The sequence below is a fragment of the Pseudorca crassidens genome, chromosome 20 (assembly GCF_039906515.1).
Source record: "Pseudorca crassidens isolate mPseCra1 chromosome 20, mPseCra1.hap1, whole genome shotgun sequence".
Taxonomy (NCBI): Eukaryota; Metazoa; Chordata; class Mammalia; order Artiodactyla; family Delphinidae; genus Pseudorca; species Pseudorca crassidens.
In genome coordinates, this window is record NC_090315.1 from 46,856,760 (window position 1) to 46,877,993 (window position 21,234).

Genomic DNA, 21,234 nt, shown 5'->3' on the forward strand with positions numbered 1-21,234 from the left:
GTAAAAAAAAAAAAAAAAAACTTTCTCTGGAAACTAGGCAGTTGCCCAGTTCACCAACAAAGCATTTACTGAGCACCTACTCTATGCCTGGCACTCTACCAGACATTTTATATCATCTCACTTAGATATTATTATCCACATTTTTCAGCTGAGAAGAATGAGGTGAAGAGAGGTGGGTTTGCCCAAGATGGCAGAGAAGTGGCGTGACAGACCCAGGGTGCACACCTGGTGGGGCTGCTAAGCGTCCTCTGTGTACAGGCCGTGTCCAGCATGTAGTGACTTTTGCCCTGCATCTTTATGCAGGGTGCCTTAACTGTCCTGTATTCAGCTACCTTTAATAAGTTGCAAAAGCTTGTTACAGCTACTTTTCAAATTTAACTAAGCGTTCTGTATTTTTATTTGCTAAATCTGGCACCCCTGATATCTGTATCTCAAAATTCCAAATCTAGAGGTTTGCCCCTTCTTCTACACGAAGGAAACAAGTTTTCCTGGACACTTGATGCAATGAGCAATGTACACACTAGGCCTGATCTATAGTAGTTAGGAGTGTGCGCTCTGCAGTTGTTGAGACTTGGGTCTCATCCTTGCTCCACCACTTGCAAGCTGTGTGACCTTGGACCTCCCTGAGCTTCAGGCTGCCTAGCTGTAAAATGAGGACAAGAGTAGTACCTACTTCATAGGTTGTATGGAGATTTAAGAAGAGAATGCATGTAATAAAATAACCCGGATTCTGGCACACAGTAAGTGTTCAAGAGACATTAGCTATTACCTGTATCTTCAAAATTATTCTACTATGGCTCTTCTAAAGCACAGCTCTGCTCAGGCATCCCTTTGCCTTAAAACATCAATTCTCCTGCTCGCTTCGGCAGCACGTATACTAAAATTGCAACGATACAGAGAAGCTTAGCATGGCCCCTGCTACTTGAAGCAAGGATGACACGCAAATTCGTGAAGCGTTCCATATTTTTGCAGCCGCGTAGCACAGGGAGATCAGCTCAGTGCTTTGTGACCACCTAGAGGGGTGGGATAGGGAGGGTGGGAGGGAGACACAAGAGGGAGGATATATGGGGATATATGTATACGTATAGCTGAGTCACTTTGTTATACAGCAGAAACTAACACACCATTGTAAAGCAAAAGATGTTAAAAAAAAAAAAGAAAATCAATTCTCTACAAGAAACAATGCAGATCCCTTATCTTTGTATGTAATGTCTGACCCCACCAAACTATTCCCTGCTACCACACATATGAGACAGTCAGTCAATGACTGTCAGCATAACCTGCTGAATACAACTCTGAATGTGACTTAAGGAAATAATTATGTTTTCAGATTTAAGTGTGAATTCTTTTTCTGCCAAATAGGATTAACTGATATCGCGTCCTTGGGCTTCTTTGTCCTTATAGGTGGATTTCACTTTTTAATTAATGATGCCATATAACTTAGGATGTTCTGGGACCCTCTGCACAAGAACACCGCACTGGAGGAGGCAAAATGCTAGAGAAAGTGTCAGTGGGAAGATTTTTGTGGGGAAAAGAGTTAAGGTTCTGTCTGTCCACCACCCTCGAGGCTCACACCCCTTCCTCTGACCAAGCTCGCCTCCTGGCTTCAAAGCAGTCAGGCCGTAAACACTAAGGAGGGATTTTACTGGCCCATCCTCAACTTGCTATTTTATTGTCTGGCATTTCCGCTACCTTCTCTGGGAGTTAACAGAAATATCTTCCATAAAACGGTGTTTGGCTTTGCAGGCTTGGATTCACGTTGTCCGCGGGGGCTTCCTCTGTAGCTACATTGTCTTCTCTAGCCCTTGCCATGCTGTCTCCTGGTCACCCTGTGTTCTTGGGAGGCATCAACCACTGTCTGGACGCTTCTGTCCCTGACCTGGGAGACACTGAGAAACACCAGGCCCTGACGGCACCCCCATGCACGGGGCAAACCCTAGAACCCCAGGACGGGGACCAGGCGGGAGGTTAAGTCAGAAGGAAGGGTGGGAAACAACCCCAAGGAGCCAGCATTCCCCCTGTGAGAGAAAAGAAGTGGTAGGCCAAAGGCTTGCCTTAGTAACAACCAAGGATACAAAGCAGGCCTCTTTACAGACACATGACCTGCATCCCTGAGGCCCTGCTCTTTACGGATTCATGCACTGGCATAAGTTCTAAATTGCTGCCAGTTTCACAACTGTTTTTAATTTAAAGGCCTCCAGGCCATGGTATTCCAGGGCAAAGAGAGATTTTTCTTCAAGCCGAGCAGAAGAACGAGATCAGAGCGCCCCCATGGCTTGCGACAGCCGACTTCACCTCCTCAGCTTGGGAAATCGTTATTAATTTCTCCCCATCTCCAAAACGTGCTTCCATTTGGAGATAAGCGAACACACTGGAAACCATTCAGAGGAGGCTCCAAGGGGCAGAGCAGTCAAGCGCAGCGGCTATAAACATAACTTCCTTTTCAAAGAAAAGAAAAGGACGTCTCAGAGTTTTCCAGAAGTTAAGAACGGTGTGTGATGTCTGAGCTGTAACACCAACCATCTCTGGAGGCCGGTAGAAAGAGAAGGGCTCAGTGACACCCCAGGAATAGAGTTCACGCGGACAGGGAATGCTTGACAAATCCCTTCAGGGAGGAAAAAAACGAAGGGGCGCTCACCTCACTTTACAGTAACCCAGTTGGGAAAGAACAAGAGAGTGAGCCAGGGTAATTATACAGGCGTTTTATTAGCCACCGCTGCCTTTTAAAAGGCAAAGTATGAACTCCTAAATGCTGTAGTTAGGAAAAGGTGGCCACACTGGGTAGACAAAAGCCCATGGACTGCATGCCTGAAGGACCAACTTTTCCCGTGTATGAAGATAAATTTACCTGCCCTTCCATCTGGACACCGCCCTGTGTCCGGGCACTCTGCGAGACAGCTTGGCAGATAGAACATCAGCTGGTTTCAGCCCCCAATTGTCCCCTCAGCCAGGCACGTTTACAAAACCCACAAAACACCCAACCATGCATGGTGGCCCTAATAGGAATTATGCCTCCAACACACTTCTGTGACATATTGACCTCGTATAGATGATCACCTCCCTCCTCCCCAATCATCAAAGCCTACTTATCCCAGAGCAGTTTTGCCCAATTCCCTTTGAGTGATAATTGCATATTCACAGCCAAGGGCACAAAAGGAAAGAAATGGAACTTGGGTTAGAAGGGCAGAATTTCACCCCGACACTGCTCATAGATAACGCAGCCAGTGGTGATTTCAGCAGCCCCCTGAGGGCTTCCCCATCCATCAGGTGGAAACCTGTGCTGCCCCCATCAGAACAGAGGGGTTTGGGGTGACGGTCTCACTCCCACAGGAAGAGCTGGCATAAAGAGATGGCTCTGAAAACGAAACTGCAACCTCGCTTTAGGCCCTCCTTACACAAATTGCTCCAGACATTCCCATAAGCACTTCTCTCACTAAAGAAGATCCCCATATAAAGAAGCAGGATGACACTGACCATGCAATGCGCCTGGGGAGACCAGGATGGCAGACCAGAGCTCTTGTTGCCCTGGCAACACCAATATGAATATGCCCAAAAGGGTGGATGGGGTGGGTTGGCAGAAAAATTTTATTGGCTGGGACTTCCCTGGTGGTCCAGTGGTTAAGACTCCATGCTCCTAATGCAGGGGGCCCAGGTTCCATCCCTGGTCAAGGAACTAGAACCCGCATGCTGCAACTAAGACCTGGTGCAGCCAAATAAATAAATAAATGTTAAAAAAAAAAAAAGCTTATTAGCAACGGTTGCCACCCCCAGTCTCCCTGTGGGAGTGGGCTTCATGCCCACTCATGTCTCCTATGCCGTCCCTTCAGCATCTGTGGCCTCATGACCTCCGCTGGCAGGCAGGGCACAGAGACCAGGTGATCTGGATCCTTGTAGTGAGTCTAGACCAGACTTGAGAGTAAAAGCAAAAAAAAAAAAAAGAAGAATGAAATAAGAGGATCCCTTGTGAATGGATCTGGGTCCTGAATCTCTTCCCAACGTGGCTTTAAATCTTCCCTACAAATATTTGGATCTGTGCATAGCAAGTCTGATTTCATGGAGCAACTTGCTCTCTCGATGACCCCTGGGTCCAAGAGTTGGCTGGAGCCAGAAACGACTGGCCAAAGCCTGGATGGATTCAGCTAGCTCAGTCCCTGAAGGCTTTGTTCTTCAATCTGTTTATACAGTTTCCCATAGGAGTATGTAATTTTAATCAGTAAATATCTCCCTTGATTTATCACCTTCTATTGACACAGTGGTAATTCAAGCAGTGGAACTAAAGCTGGGCCTGCTGTGTGTTTTTTCCCCTCATTGTGCCCGGCCTCTGTTTGATTTTTCTCCATCCTCTTAGGTGATTGGTCCGCCTCTGACACTCTCTGTATGACCGGCTGCAGTCAGGGGTCAGTGGGTTCCCCCTTCCAAAGAGCAGAATATTGTAACCAATCACGATGCAAGCCCATCTCAAGTTTGCAAAAACCAGAGCAGACAAACCACAGACTAATAGGACCCAGTGGATTTCATTTTTAAAGTAGAAATTCAAGATGCTTATAAAGAACACTGTTATCCTCTCAAGGCCCAGAGACAGTTTGGAGACTTAATCCGCTGATTTAGTGTCTCTGAGTTGAACAGGGAGATCCTCTATCCCAAACCTTCTGGAGCTGCCAATTTCCACATTAGTGGATTGATCGCTCTGTAAACACGGGGTTGGAAAAGGCCTGGTATTCAGTTCTACTTTTTATTAATGCATTTATTTATTTAGTATTTATACTAGTAAATTGGTAAAAAAAAAAAAAATTCCTTGGGCCCACTGTATTTTGATTTCAATATCACATTTGACCAAAAATGATCTCCTTGATAGCCAAGATAAAGAAATGAGGCCTTGCTAGTCATAGAGCTGGATGGATTCAAAGCTGGCTTGATATGCTCCAGGGTTCCGGACTAAGCTACTGGTGTTCGTAGGTGGACTAGAACTAAAAGGAAAGGCTTGATGTTTGGAGGACAGGGTCTAGATTCCCAAAAGATCTCAATAAACTGAAATAACGGGTTGAAAGTTCAAAGGCCAGAATCAATGGAACGTTCTGAACTTTAGTTCCCCAAATCAAATGCCAGTGCACTGAACAAGGGCAATCTGTTTAAGAGTAAGTTTTGCGAGACTTTGTTAGAAATTTAGGGGTCCACAAACTCAGTAGATGCTAACTGTGTGATCCACGGCTGCCAAAGTACTAATGAAAGCTTAGGCTGTGTTGGTAGGAATATGGTTTCCTCCAGTCATCATCTCACTAGACTTGACTTTCATTGAAGTTTTTCATCTTTTTATCCCCTGTAGTAACTAGAACAGTGTCTCCTATCACAGAAGCTTATTTAAGTGTCATTTGGATGGATGGATGGATGGATGGATGGATGGATGGATGGATGGATGGATGGATAACAAGGGAAGAAAGCGACCCACTGGTCAACACATATCTAAAGTACTGTGTTCAGTTTTCAATGCCAATTTTAAGGATGGACATGAATAAAGTAGAAAGTGTAAAGAGAAGAATGCCCAGATAGTGAAAGATTTGGGAATCATGCCCTAGGTGAAAGAGTTGAAGAAATTGGTATGTTTAATCAGAAATAGAAGGCAAAGGAGTCTTTGGGAAGGAAGGCACGCTGGGAAAGGGGAGAGAAATGTCATCCAGATTTAGAATTGTGAGGGCAGGTACATACGAGAGGGATTACAATAATTTACATTGCTTTAGAGGATACAGCTAGAAGCACATGGTGGATACCTACAGATATCTACCTACAGACAGGTAGGTTTCAGCTCAGAACAAAGAGGAAATCTCCACCAGTCAGAAGGGTTCCCTGGTGCCTACTAGGGAAGTGGCCTGATTCTACCAATGGCTCTTTCTCTTTCTGATTGTTATAAGCAGCCCCCAACCGGAGCAGCTCCATCCCTATGATGTCTCCACAGCTAGCTGCCAATACTCCTTTCTCAGGGCTTTAATTTAATAGTGCTTTATATTACATTTAGTTTATACGTCTGTCTCCTTCACTAAGTTACAAATTCCTTGAGAACAAGGCCTGTGCCTTTCGTATTCTTTATACATAGTAGACACTTAATCAACATTTATTTGTTGAGTTAACTACAACCTGGCTGCCTCTTTGATTCAAGTCTAATACCAAAAAAAAAAAAATTGTTTGGTCTAGCCTGAGATCTGTGGAAACACAGAGGGCTCTGGAATGGCAATATAGCCGTGTTGGCTTTCCTCCAAAGTTCTGTATCTGGGGGAAGACTCATCTATGAATCCATTCTTCCCATCTTTAAAGTAAGGATACTTGTATTCTTGAGGTTTACAATACTGTGTACATAATGTTTCATATTCTTTCAAATAGAGGTAATCTCTGAATTTAAGGTGCCGTTATAATGATATATATCACACTAAAGAAACATTTTCTTCTTTCTCTTTACCATCAGCATTCTTTTTCGTTCCCAAAGTTCCCACTATGAAATTCTAGAAAATTCATTTCAGTAAAATCATTTTATCTGCTACCCATCCAAACATATATGTTGGGTTGCCCAAAAAGTTCATTCGGGCTTTTCTGTAAGGTGTTACGGAAAAACCGAATGAACTTTTCGGCCAACACAATATAAACCAGTGGAATCTCTTTTGCGTATAATGGAAGAGATCTTTATTTTCTTCTTCTTAAGGGAATTAATAACTATTTGGACTTTTCTCAACAACTCAAATCACTGAATAGTTTAGTCTGGGGGATATACAGATTTCACCTTCAGGTCACATTAAGGGAACAGAGTCTCTCAAATGTGGTGGTAGACGTGTTTCCACGACTGAGTCACACCAATGGTGCAAATGCAGGTGGGGCCAGGAATGAAATGATGAAGACAGTTGTCCTCAGGCTTATTCTGTTGGATGAAAAGAATGCCTCTGATGGCAGCCTTGTGCTATTTCTTATGATTACATCATTGCCTTCGTAGCGCATTAGGTTGCAGGGTGGGGCTGCACCAGCGCTTCAATATGAAGACTCTTCTGGAAGCTCAGTTTGTATCAAGCCTACATTCCATCACACTGCCACCTTCTTTCCCAAAGGTGGCAGCTATCTGGTGAATGGTAAAGTAAAAAGATTTCCAGAGAAGTAATCAGTAAAGTGCACGGAGGCTTAAGAACAACAACCAAAAAAGACAGGCTATCAGTCAATAAACAATAAAAACTTTGGGCGAGGACATTTTCCTCTTAGTGTTCTTGGCTATGAGAGAGAAAGTGAGATTCACGAGGACAGGTCAGGTTACTGCGTCTTAGCTCACGTTACACAGTTTCTATATAATACAATGGACACCCATAATGAGTGGTGAGAAGGATCAAAAATGGGGACTATCGTTTCCTACTATCACTTTAGGCTTTCTGGTGGGGCGGTAAGATACCTGATCTTGGGTATTCATGGAGTAATTGCATAGACATTGATCTCTTAATGGTAGACGATGAGTTAATTCATCCCCAAACCCTTCTAACTTGGCCGATGAGGAGTTATTAGTCATAGAACTCACTCTGGGCATTGCGTATTCTATTATTTATTATTTACATATAAATGAAAGTGTGAGCCTTTCATTGGAGAAACTGGCCCACAGGCAAGAGAAGAGAATGGAGTGGTGGTGGAGGGATGTGGCAGCCCCTGCAGGATTCAGAGAGTTTCTGTCGCCAAGAGCCCAGGGTCAATACTGGCAAAAGGATGAGAGAATAAATAAATAAATATAGGAATTGGAGAGGAGTGTGGCCCAGGAGACAAGGTGGCTTGAGGGTGGCTCTGGTATCAGAAGAGGAAATGTTAGGAGTTTGATTCATTCCTTTACTCATTGATTCAGCAAATGTTTCTTGTCCTAGATCAGGATGTACAGACCTAACCCTGCCCACAGGTAAACAAATAATATGTAATGACAAGTGGGAAAAAGTGGTGTGAGGGAAACAAATAGGCTATTACAGGAGAAAATAATAGGGTGAGGGGTTAAAAGGATGGGAACCTATTTGAATAGACTGGTTAGAGAAGATCTCTAGGGGAGTTGACGTTTAAACTTAAACCTGAAGGCTAAGAAAGAAACAGCCTTACAGATATAAAAACATGAATGGCGGGTGTTTGTGAAGCCCTCAAAGCAGGGACGTTCTTGGCAAATTCAAAGAGGTAAATGGAGCGGCACTTCCATTTACTGAGCCCCTGTCACAGTCAGACCCTGGTTTAGGTGCTTTGTGTGTTAAAGCATTTACTCCTCCCAACCCTTTGAGTAGACATTGTTGTTGTTCCTACTTTATTGGTGAGGAAAATGAGGCTAGCGTGTCTGGAGCATGAAGGACCAAAGAGAGATGGCTCAGTATCAAGTTGGAGAAGTGGGCAGGGCCCACCCAGTAGGGTTCTCAGCAGGGCAATGGGATTCATCTGATTTGGGTTTTCCAATGATCCCTCTGGCTGTTCATTGATGAGTGGACTGAAACAGGGCAAAAGAGGAAACAGAGGGACCATTTAGAAGGGCTTCGGGTTCCAGGCAAGCATGGATGTGGTTGGGCCAGGCAGGTGGTAGAGGAGATGGTGGGAAGTCGTAGCTTCGAGGCATGTTCTTGCTGTGTTGACATTTGAGAGAGGGAGAGAGAGCTGAGAAAGAGAGACTTGGAAATTGGGAGATTTTCAGGCACCTAACCGGGATCCCGACTCACTGTCAATCTGACTTAAATACCCTTTGCCTGCATGTTGTGGTTTGGCCGCCCTAATTCCTCTCTTGTTTTTTTGTCAAATGGACACACACATACACACACACCACTGATCCGCTGAGCACTCAGGAACAGTCAGCAAGTAAGGCTTGTCTCTATGCAGAGGAGAGAGACCTGCTACCCAGAAAAAGAGAGAGAGAGGAAAAAAAAAAAAAAAAGAAGAAGGAGAAAACTAAGATGTGAAGACAGCTCACCTGGGGAAAGCAGGACCAGCTAACCTCAAGCCAATCATTAGCTCTGCCCAAGGCCACTCACACACTTGGGAATTTTAGGAGCCCGGAAACTCAGAGCAAAGTTTATTTTCAGAACAAGGCCTGAAGAAGGAAGCAAAGGATAAACCGGGACCAAATGTTTTAATTACTTGAAATGGTTTCCACCGCAACACCATTCCCCAAGTGTTAGAAAGAATGGCCGGGAGGGTTTACGGGGGACCCTTTCCCCCCAGCTCACTGCACCAGCCCCACGCACCCACTTGCATGACAGTTCCTTAGCAGGATGGGTGGGGCGTACCCATGGCTGTCTTGTGACTGTAGCCAAAACTGGGCGTCAGAGCCTGGTGAGTTTTCCAGGCGGCCGCCTGGAACCGTCCTTGGCTTCAGAACAGTAGCCACAGTTGGTTCTCCAGAGACCGCCTCTGAGTTTCATGTGATACAGTTCTTCATCTGGGTTTTATAGAGAACAGGGGTCTTGACCCTGGAATGGAAGAGAGCACAGCCTTGTTAGCAAACTGTCCGGGGAAAACTTTAAGGAAAACGAATGCGGTGGAGGCCAGGGAAGCCAGGAAGGGCTGAAGGAATACAGGCCTGTCACCCAGCACGGGGCCCCATCAGACTCCCCGGGCGTGGCCTCCAGACCAGCAAATCAAGTCCAGATAGCTCAGGGAGAGCCAGAGGAGAGGACAGACGTGTCGGGGGGGAAAAAATAGCTGCTAAGATGATAAAATGACAGAGGATACGACAAGCCGCGGCCCATCGAAGATCTCAGGAAACGCAGCTCGGAAAAAGTACAAAAGTCCTTCAGTGTGAGGTAATGAGGCACGTCTAATTATATTTAAGAAAGAAACAGCAAGAAATGCTTTCAAAGCCCTCCCCTCTTTCTTCCCTCACGAACCGAGTCCAAATCCCAAACCGAGAGACACCGTAATTTCAGAGAAAGTGAGGAATTTCCAAGAGCATCACGGGAAACAAGGTTGTGATTTTCCCAGAACTGAGAAAAACTATCACACCAGCCCTTCCCCGCCTGCTGCCTTTTTCCCTCCCCAAAAGAACTCCCATCAGGAAACGGCAGGGGGAGGAAGAAAAAAAAAACCAAACCAAACAAAATTCAGGCAGCCCCACCATGAGAAATCAAGGCAGTCGAAATGACATTTGACACCGCCAGGCCACAGCTGAAGAACAAGGGAAAAGTTTTAGGGTGACTGTCACTGACCCATAGTCTCTCACTCCTAACCTTGCTCTCCAACATATGTTTCTCATTTCCTTGCTTATAGCTGGTCCAAGCTAATGATATGTGTTTTGGCCGGGATCCCGTGCTTGGCATACAGCCGGGCTTGTTCTCATTGTCCGGGCTACTTACAGAAACCTCTTTCTCTGTCTCTTTCTCTCTCTCCAAAAACTGGCTTGAAAGAACAGTAAATATGCAAAACAGCCCCCGTGCTCTATACAGCTACCATCTTGAACATGGCCCCCTCTACCCTAACACACCCCATCAATAAAAGCCTAAAGAGACCGTCCACGGGTGAGGGGTATGTTCAACACAAAAGCAGTGGAAATTCAAACAAATTGGCCCATTAGAGTCTCACACGGCTATAAATACAGCTCAGCTTGGGCTATTTTGAGGGACGGTGGCATGGGAAAGTTCGGCCTGGAATCTTGAGTTTGTCAGAGGAGACGGATCTCTCCCAAGACATGGGAAGAAGACGAAGCGCTCGGCAGGCCTTGAGGAAGGAGGGCATCGATTCTGGTCAGTTCCAGGGCAAGGCTAAAAGCGGACCAGGAGGCACGTCCAGGCCTCGCCCCTGTTCTCCAGGACTGCTGGCCTTGCCATTGGAAGCATGGGCTCTGCTGTCATTCAGAGTGTCCATAACCTTTAAGAAAGCTGAACATGCCCTTTTGCTCCCCAGAGGTCAGTGGACCATTGCACTCTCCCTGAAGAACCAGGCAGGCTGGTGGAGGAGGGGTGGGAACAAGAGTGGCCAAGCAAGTCTGGGCAGGCCCCAGGCTGCGACCGGCATCTCTGGCTGACGCAGAAGGGAATCCTGAGAAGCCCATTTTTGCGGAGCAGACCCCAAAGTATGGCGCCCGTTACGTATATATTATAAAATCAGGGCACAGTCGCATGGATTTTAGGAAATGGGGACCCATGCATGCGTGTTAGCAAAGTAAGTAGGCAGACAGTGCACACATGCAGATGTCGAGAACTGCTTCCCATTTCCCCCCAGGGTGGGTCAACAGAAGGCAATTAACTGCTAACAGTTAGGGATGGGTAAACACAGAATACACATCTACTTATGCATTGGTACCTGCCTACTTTGGGGAGAACACAGACCACGCCTTGTAGTGTCACTCCTGGGTCTATTTGACCGAGGTTCGTGGACCCCATATCAATTTCTGTTCAGAAAGCACACCGAGGACAACTTTGGATCTACTCATTCGATTAATAAGTTTGAGCACCTACTGTATACCAGACACTCTCTGAGGCGGGGGTTCACACAGACATAGCCCTGACTGCCAGGATTCTCAACCCCGGGAATGCATTTAATCTGTTCTTGACCCTAGAGTTTTCTTGACCGCACATCCCATTTTGCCCAGGACAGCCCAGCTGATAGCTGTTGTCCCAGTGCGATTATTAATAGTGCTTTCCACTCTCCAAGCTGTCCCAGTTTGGATAATAAATTCTACGATTACTTTATCTAGAGTCCCTCTTTCCGAAGTGCTCTTTTGGGTCTGAAATCTAATACACAGAGAGAAAGGTGCAAAAAATATAGCGTCCTCTATTTTAGAGGCTCTTTGGAACTTGCAAAAGTCAAGAGAGGGTTCCCAAATTGTCGAGAAAATAGCGTTAGTGGATTAAATTTTAATTAGTTCAAGAACCGACTCTACTGCATCCTGGGCTTGAATCCTTGCCACGTGCTGCAGTTGGGTCTGTCGTGGCAGACCTTGTCTGCTCTGGATTTTCCATGATGCATCTGAAACCTCAAAGTGACTGCCTTCCCCCCAGCATGGGGACAGCCGGGGCACACGAGGGCACTTGTCCCCATACAGCCAGGAGGGGAAGAGCCAACTCAGGTTACCATGACAACACCCTTTCCTGAAAATCTCTGACTGACACTTCCTGGGGAGACGGGAAGTAAGGACAGGAAGACACCAAGGTCACTCTCTTCCCAAGTCCAGCTTTCCCCACCTCCCGGACTTGTCTGATATTTGACCTTTCCTAGCTCAGCCTTTCTTCTCCCATTGCCATCAGCTTTTGTCCTGGGGGTAAAAGCAACCAACTGCTTCTGTCCCCTTCTCCACAGCCAGCCATTGGAGCCGCCAAATGGTTCAATAATATGCCATATAGAAGTCACGAGTAAGGGAAAGATGCCTCAAAAAGTTAGGCGGCTGATTCCAAAGTGAAAAATAAACAGTGCGTGGACTGTCTGCACTTTTGTAATCAGTGTTATTATGACATTAATAATCACTCACCAAATGTTATTGAACACTTACTACATGCCAGGCACTGTGCTAGAGATTGTGTATAGAGTATTGAACAAAAGGGATAAGGTCCCTGCCTTCCTGGAGCTTACCTACAGCGTCCCGAGGGAGACAGACACGAAAGGGATAATCCCGCAATAAATCCATAACTACAGATTGTAGTGAGTACCTACAAAGGGAAAGTGCACAGTGTAGGAGAAAGTACAAGGAGGACTAATTTCTATTTGGGTGAGTCAGGGAAAGCCCCCCTAATAAAGCAACGTTAATCTAGGACCTGAATGATGAATAGGAAGTAGGCAAAGAAGTCCATTTATATAGAGTCCACGAGTCTCCACCATATTGGGCATCACTTTTATGCATTACTCAAATATTTCACTTCGAGACTAGAAGAGTTCTGGAGGTATGACCTTCAAACCTACATATTGATAATCTGCATCAAAAATAATGCAAGAGGTAATAATCTCTCACTTCTAGGTTGTTAGTTGTGTGTGAAGTTCCTAGTGCAGGGCTTGAAATGTAGAAAGTAATCAGAGCATGGCATTCACCTCTCTGGAACTATTTTAGCAAATGTAGGGTCTCTCATATCTGAATCCCCAGCAGCTAGCATGATTCAAAGTATTATTACCATGTAGTGTTTTATGCATTAAGTGCTCAGTATCCAATGAACGAACAAAGGAATCAATGAACCCATGAATTAACTTTTATAGGATGTCTTCTATGGATCAGGCACTGTGCCAGGTACTTTCACAAATATCCTCTAATTTCAACACCATAACATTGTTGTACCCATCTCAAGGCTGGGATTCTAATGTGCCAAACCAAACAAGAGCTCTGAAAATAAGTGTAAAATATAACCCAAATGAAGTTTGGAGAAGCAGATAAGGCAGCAGATGCACTTCCAGGGGCATTTTGAAATAGCAAGCACAGATGCAAGCCAATGAAATGAAAAGCTACAAATGCACCAAGGAGTCATGAAAGTGGGATGAGAAAGAGGCTTTAGAGGGAGAGGAGGTGTGAGGCAAAATGGTGGGCAGCATTGCTAAACCCTGGAGCTCTTTTAGCAGCCCACAGAATGTTTTGTAGGCAAAGATGATGCAGTTGCATCCTGTCATCCTTGGGACATGTGTTGGATACGCCCCTAAAAGTCTAGGGGTGTGAGGCTTCCCTGGTGGCTCAGTGGTTAAGAATGCACCTGCCAATGCAGGGGACACGGGTTCGAGCCCGGGAAGATCCCACATGCTGCGGAGCAACAAAGCCCATGCGCCACAACTACTGAGCCTGCGCTCTAGAGCCCGCGAGCCACAACTACTGAGCCCACGTGCCTAGAGCCCGTGCTCCGCAACAAAAGAAGCCACCGCAACGAGAAGCCCGCGCACCGCAATGAAGAGTAGCCCACGTTCACCGCAACTAGAGGAAACCTGCGCACAGCAACGAAGACCCAACACAGACAAAAACAAACAAATTAATTAATTAATTTTTAAAAAAAAGTTTAGGGGTGGGGGAATTGGGTTTGGAGAGAATTCAGGCTCTGCGGAACATTTAAGTGCAGAGAAGCTTCAGAAAAGAGAATGTTAAAAGGCTGGCATTTACTGTGCAGGTGGTAGGTAATAGGGCCGTGTTCTGAAACAAAGGTAATGAGAAGAAGTATGAAGTCAGAAGTAGCTCCAAATCTCACTGGCTTAAGAAAGGACATTGGATAAAGAAGAAAACTAAGCAGATGATTTTATTTTAAGAGGTTTCTCTAGTCTAAAAGAGGCAAGTCTTACCGTGAACGATTTAGACAAAAGAAAGTTTAAACAGAGGTAGTGTATTTCATCAACGATGGCAGTGGGAAACAGAAAGTGGTTTTAGGGTCGGAAAATCTCTACATTTTAAAACCATTCACATTAAACAGGGGATGAATGCAAAAGGGAAATGTCTGAAAAGCTTCAAGGGGGTTGGAAAAAACGTGAAGGCAAAAATAATTGCCTCTTGTAGGGAGCTGTGATGTTCTAGAAGATTTTCTGCAGAAATGGACATGGGTTTAAACTTGGTGCTCCTCTGTTGAATTCCTGCAGTTACCTGAGATGAGGACAAGTTCCATCATTGTTCTAGCTTTATGGTTTTTCTTCCACAAACCTATTTGTGAAAGCGCCGTAAAATTGTCTTACCTAACGCTCTCAGTTTCAGGAAATACGATATACAGCAGCTCAGGAGAAATTAGTATTTTTTTCCAATTCCGCAGCCTCTTGGCACAAGTTCAGCATTGAAAGGGTTAAAATATCAGCACATTTCACTGGTCTTGGGTTTTACTCATAAACATTCAGCAAAGCAATTTCGCTCAATCGCACATATTAACTGCTTAAGTTCTTCTCTCTGAGGATGTGGACTGTTATTTTATGCCAAAAGTCCTGTAATTAAGTTTGACATAAGCGCATGGATTAAATATGTGGTTGGGGGGGGCGGTGGAGACGTGGAATGGAAGGTTTTCTCTCCTCGCCTTTTTTGCCATATGGAGACTGTAACCAAATAATGTGCAAAAATTTTTAAGAGAATTTCCAGTCTTACTACTCAGAGTTGTTTATCAGGTAATTCATAAGGCCAGTACGGTTACAAAACCAGTTTTTCTTTTCCCCAATTTAGCAATAAGAACAACAACAAAACATTCCCCTTACAGCAGTCCTGGACCCTCATAGCTGAGTCTTTATAAGGCAGAGAACAGAACAGCTACTAGAAATTCTTCCAATGGGCAAGCGACTGTGGCTATAGTTTGGAGCTAATTTCTCAAACTGATCTAATTCAGTGTTATATTTTAAATGCTAAAACCATGATGGGAGTGCTGTGCGTTGCATTGCTTCATCAGTTACACTAAGGTAGGCAACATTCGGAGGTACTTCATTCTAAGGGGACTTTTATTGTGTCCAGATTTTCCCTGTCTGAAGGGTCGTCAGGTGACTCTGAAAAGGCCTGAATCACGTAAGCGGCATAATAACAAATTTACTTTCAATTTCTGGCCATATTCATGAAGGTTTCTTGTGGTTTCAGAGAGGAATTCTCTTGTTCCTCCCTTCCTAAAAACAGCTGAAAATAGCTTTTTCAAATGTTTGAAAGAGAAAACATCCTCCTTGAGTTTCCCCCAAATCGGAGTGAGCATGCAGGAGATTAACCCTAAAAGTCGGGCACCAGGCCACCTTCCAGCTTCCCTCCTGGTGAATTTGCTCCAAAGCTCTTGCCCAGTTCCAGATCTTTCTGTTCATTGGTTTCACTGAGTTGATTGCCTTCTTGGTGGCTCTGTCCTTATATAACTTCTTTAAAGTATCAAAAAATGTTCTCCAAGTCATTGCCAGGGTCAAGTTCTTTATACTTTATACTGTCACTGGGGAAAATGTCATTACAATCATTCCCAGCTACCTTCTGATTTGTCTCCGACTCTGAATCTTTTCCTTTTGGAGGACTACAGTCAAGGCTGTTCATAACTTTGGAATCCCTGTAAATCTGCATGTTGTGCTGACTTCTAGAGTGGGCTTCTGACCATTTTAATATGTCCATTTTTATTTTACAATAAGTAGCTCAAACTGAGTGCAGTGTTGAGATAAAGCCTTGATATTTGCTGCACAAGAGTGAGAATAATTTACTAGGCTCCATACAGCCCTCTATTTGGGGCAATATCTACCTCATCGTTCAAAAGCCCATCCCAAGCCCTTCAGGAATATTCCTGTTTCTTAGTTTATCTTCCTTGTTTTATAACTTATATTTCTGCTCATTAAATTACATAAGCCTGTTACTAGGCCCACAGCCTTAATGTCTTCCAGGCATTCTGAATTGTACTATACTCTTCTTTATTATCCCCAGTCTGGTGCAAAATATAATTACCTTCGACTCTACTGTACATGTCATTATTGGGAAATGTCCTGTTCTCTTAAATGGCTTTCACTTTTTCCTTGATATCTTAGGCAGTTCTTTCTATTCTCAAACCTTACTGTCTAGGGGGCTCAGTTCATAAGATTTGCCCAAGAGAGGTAATGAAATGCAAAGCCCTGCCCCAGAGCTGAGCTCTTACTTTGGTCATGAGGAGTGGAGAGAAAAGACTCTAGTGGGTTGCCACTCACTGAGTCCAGTCCAGTGACTTGAAATTAACGGGACTGACCCAGACTGCTCTGAGAGAGGTGGGCGCGTTCTGCTTTCTAACCATGTCTGATTGCATTTTCCATGGACCCAAGTCTGCCATTTTATTTTATCAATATCTGATTCTTCCCTAACAACTCCAGAAAGAAGCAAAAGCCAGGCCAGGACGCATGTGGGTTTAGACTGGGCGCCAGGCTGAGTTGCACGTAGCTGATTTCAGCGGGGCTGAGTGTGGTAAGTGAAGAATGCAGGGGCTGTGGCGTAGTTGTGCAGTCGTTCTTGGAGGCCTATTGAAACCTTTCTGCACTTGCGCCTTTTCTCACCTCGGTTCCCAAGTAAGAACTTATCCCCATTTTTCCTCTGAGATGCTGTCACACTTTGCCTCCAGGCTGAGGCAATTCCATCACGGACCATACGTTTCTCCTGTGCTTCCTATCTTCCCTCGGACATACCTGTAGGCATGAGAACCTGTTAGGAACTTTTGAGGCCTGTGCTCACAGCTTTCTAAATCTGACCGTAGCCCTGTTGAAGAGAACGGTCATTTTCCCTGAAGTTTATGCAGAGCAGTTTTTGGTTTATCTTCTGGAGCATGATTCAAAATTACACACCCCCACGCTTGTTGGTGAGTGGCGGTATGTTATAGTACAGTGAATAAGAACGTAGTAAGCCCCGAAGCCTGACCGCCTGGGTTCAAATCCCAGCTCTGCCATTTATTAGCTATCTGACCTCAAGCACGTTAACTTAACCCTCATGACTCATTTGCCTCATCTGTATAATAGGGAATAATAGTACCTCCTTCTTGGGGTCACTGTGAGGATTAAACACATAAAGGTTAATGAGAGCGCTTGGCGCATGGCAAGCCCTCAGTAAGTGTTGGCTCTACTCCAGATTTTCTAAGGAGTATCAACTACTCCCTAGCTGTTTTTGGTTTGAGATGAACTGGGCCTTCAAAGACCTAAGATGTTCAAGCTCTCAAGGGGATGAGGGATGAGAACATTTATGTCTTCAGGTTGTACTTCACTTGGCAGCATTTAAGTACAACCTTACATCAAAACTGATAGTCAACCCATGACTCAACCTCTCACAGCCAGGTGTTAGTTAAGGACATGGAGACTCAGAAAATGGAAAGGTTGGTGTAAAAATTAATCAAAGGATAACCAACAAGGACCTACTGTATAGCACAGGAAACCCTGTTCAACATTATATAACAACCTAAATGGAACAAGAATTTGAAAAGGAATAAATACTGTATATGTATACTTGAATCACTCAAGGACAAGAGTCTTTGTTAGGTGTTTGTAATGCCCTATTGCCCACTTCTCTGAGCCCAGCACCTGGTTTAGTACATACATGTTAGATTAAACTATCACATGGGAAAATTATATATTTCTTGTGAATAGATGAACTTAGGTAACCAAGCCAGGCCAAATGCCCTGAAGAGTTAAATCAGGAGAAAAGACACGTAGTCCTAACAGAATGAGAGGTGGCCATCTGCACATCAAATACACGAATGTAGGGGAAACGTTGTCCACTGATCACTGTCAAATCCTGAGGGAAAACCTATGGAAAATACCTGAAGACCACATGTTCCTGGAATCTGAGCTCTGTGCATAAGTAATGCCGTAGAAGGCCAGGAACATGGGTAGCCTGAGTCTTTCCTAAGGACACAGTTATAAATGAACTCAAAGACATTCTTTAGAGGCAATTCTTATTATTATTCTTGAGTTTAGAATAACTTCACTGTTGTTTCCCACTTAGATTCATCTGAAAATAAATATTTTTATTTGTGGAAATATGACACTCCAGGGGCAAGTACAATAGTGGTTTAGGGCAGCAGGGCTTAGAGTGATACCTAATTCAAATCTATGAGCCTTTGAGTATGTTGCTTAACCTCTTTAAGCCTCAATGTTTCCTTCTGTGAAACAGGAATTTTGTGAGGATTAAATGAGTACAGGTATATGAAGAACTGAGTATAGGGCTCAGGACACAATAAGTGTCCAGTAATTATTAACATCCAGTAATAGCAGTAGTAGCAGCAGTCAAGTCAAAGAAATAAAAGATAATTCTTTAAAGATATGACCAAGGAATTCCACTATGAAGCACATACGTAAGAGAAATGAAAACCTATGTCCACATGGAAACTTGCACACAGATGTTCAGAGCAGCATTATTTATAATAGCCAAAGAGTGGAAATGACCCCAACATCCATCCACTGTTGAATGGATACACACAATGTGGTCCATCCACTCAATGGAATATTATTCAGCCACAAAAAGCAGTGAAGTACTGACACATGCTCCAACGTGGATGAACCTTGACAACATTATGCTAAATGAAAGAAGCAAGTCACAAAGACCGCATATTTTATGATTCCATTTATATGAGGTGTCTAGAACAGTCAAATACATAGAGACAGAAAGTAGATTGGTGGTTGCCAGGAGCTGGTGGGAGGGCGGTGTGCAGAGTAGAGAAGGGTGAGGAGTGACTGTTAATAGGAATGGAGCTTCTTTGGGGGATGATGAAAATGTTCTAAAAATAGACAGTGGTTACTGTTGTACAACTCTGTGAAATACTAAGGACACTTTAAAAGGATAAGTTTTATGGTATATAAATTATATCTCAATAAAGCTGTTAATTTTTTAAAGGCATTTCCTTAAAAAAAGTAAATTAACTTATCCTTATCAAAAAATAATCCGTAGTATATACCGTCTTTTCCCTTGATATGAACTAGAAGTTTATAGTTTAAGCATTTGACACCAAAATATATATATTTCAGCCACACCACACGGCATGTGGGATCTTAGTTCCCCGACCAGGGATTGAACCCACAGCCACTGCATTGGAAGCGTGGAGTCTTAACCACTGGACCGCCAGGCAAGTTGTAGGGATACACTTTAAAAATGGCTTAGTTATTAGTGAAGTTCGTACATCCATAGTGTGGTTTTTTTCTTTTCTTTTTCTTTGGCCACACCACACGCGGCTTTTGGGAACTCAGTTCTCTGACCAGGGATTGAACCCGGGCCACAGCAGTGAAAGCACAGAATCGTAAACACTAAGCCACCAGGGAACTCCCGTCATCCACAGTGTTTAAGTGAACTTATCAAGGGCATATATACATAACCTTCATTTATAAATGCCAGTTAGTTATAAGAATTACTCAACGTCAAGAACTATGTGTTGAGGGTCTGCTGTGTGCCGCACATTACCTTGGACATAGGAACATAGGAGAAATAAGGTCCTAGAGTCACAAACCTTATAGCTCAGCAGTTTTTTGCACAGCACACCAACCAAGATGATTTGGTCATGCTCCAGTTTTCTGTAGTTTATGTCATAAGAACAATGCGATTTTGCCCAATATAAATCATATTATCATCTTATCATCATGCCTTTTCAATCCCTTCTCTCCAAGGGCACACCACCCCCAGAAAATCTCAGTTCTGGAATCTAGAAGTTTAAATAAGCTCAGGATCCCTAAGTTTTACATAAAGAACTTTAGAGGTCCACCAGGCCGTACATATATGGATTGCATTTTCTCCCTTGAGGACCTGCAGTAAAAGAAGGAGTCTCAGGGACTTCCCTGGTGGTCCAGTGGTTGAGACTCTGCACTTCCACTTCAGGGTCAGATCCCTGGTCGGGGAACTAAGATCCTGCATGCTGCAGAGCATGGCCAAAAAAAAATAAAATAAAGAAAAAAGAGGAGCCTCAAATTTTTATGAACATAAAAATCCCCTGGGGAAGTTTGTTGACTATGCAGATTCCTGGGCCTTAGCCCAGAAAGGCAAATTCAATAGGTCTGAGGAGCCCAGGAGACGGAGTATTTAACAAGCACCCAAAGTTACTCTGTGCAAGAATGCAGGAGCAACACTTTGTGAAATACTGATCTCAAAGTTTGGAAACCAATGCATTTCTGGCTGTATATTAAGCAGCAGCCTTAAGCATAGCACTGTCTAGGCACTTCAGGGGATACGTAGACATGTAGTGTCTCCTGCGAGGAACACATAGTCAAGTCTGGAAGGCTTAGAAGACACAAGCATGATAACTGACTGTACACACTGGGTGTCATCAATAACCGGTGAGTGACGGACACTCAAAGAGCTGGAAGAGCTCAGAAGAGCTGAACCGCTCGATCGGCCCCGGTGGTGGAGAACGTCACGGAGGAGAGGGGTCCCTCAGGCCTAACCTTAAAAGGTAACAGTGACTGTAAAGAGGAAGACATAAGAATCTGAAACAGACAATGAGGGAGACTTGTCTCAGAGCAGTTGGCTATAGTGTGTTTATATGTGGAATAAAAAGAGGCCCAGTTGGCAAAGTAGAGTGAGGGCAAATTCTGGAAGGCCCTAAAGGTTTGGCCAAGGGACTGGGACTGGGTACCCACTTAGAACTTTTGAACAGAGAGTGGCATTCTGAGGTCAGTGCTGTGAAAGGGTTAATCCGATAATAAGTCACTGGGAGCATTTTTGGAATGAAATGACACATAAATAATGGAGCAGTAGCACGATGGAGGTAGAATCCAGAAGGGATTGGAACAGGAGGGAGCCTAGGGATGAGAGAACCATTTGGAGGGGCTAGGATTGGCCCCCCACACCAGAACAAGCACGGTCCCCCCAAAAGAATAAGCATGCCATGACAGAATTCCCATTTTACTTAATACCTACTTTACTTAGAAGGGAAAAGCAATATTAAT

At 44.3% G+C, this 21,234-nt stretch overlaps 1 long non-coding RNA gene and 1 pseudogene across 1 annotated transcript in view; both read left to right on the forward strand.

Moving 5' to 3' along the window:
* LOC137215117 (uncharacterized) overlaps positions 1–21,234 on the forward strand; it is a 1,036,631-nt gene that overhangs the window by 1,000,293 nt on the left and 15,104 nt on the right. The gene's annotated exons all lie outside the window — the stretch shown is intronic.
* Positions 854–968, forward strand: LOC137215818 (U6 spliceosomal RNA; annotated as a pseudogene).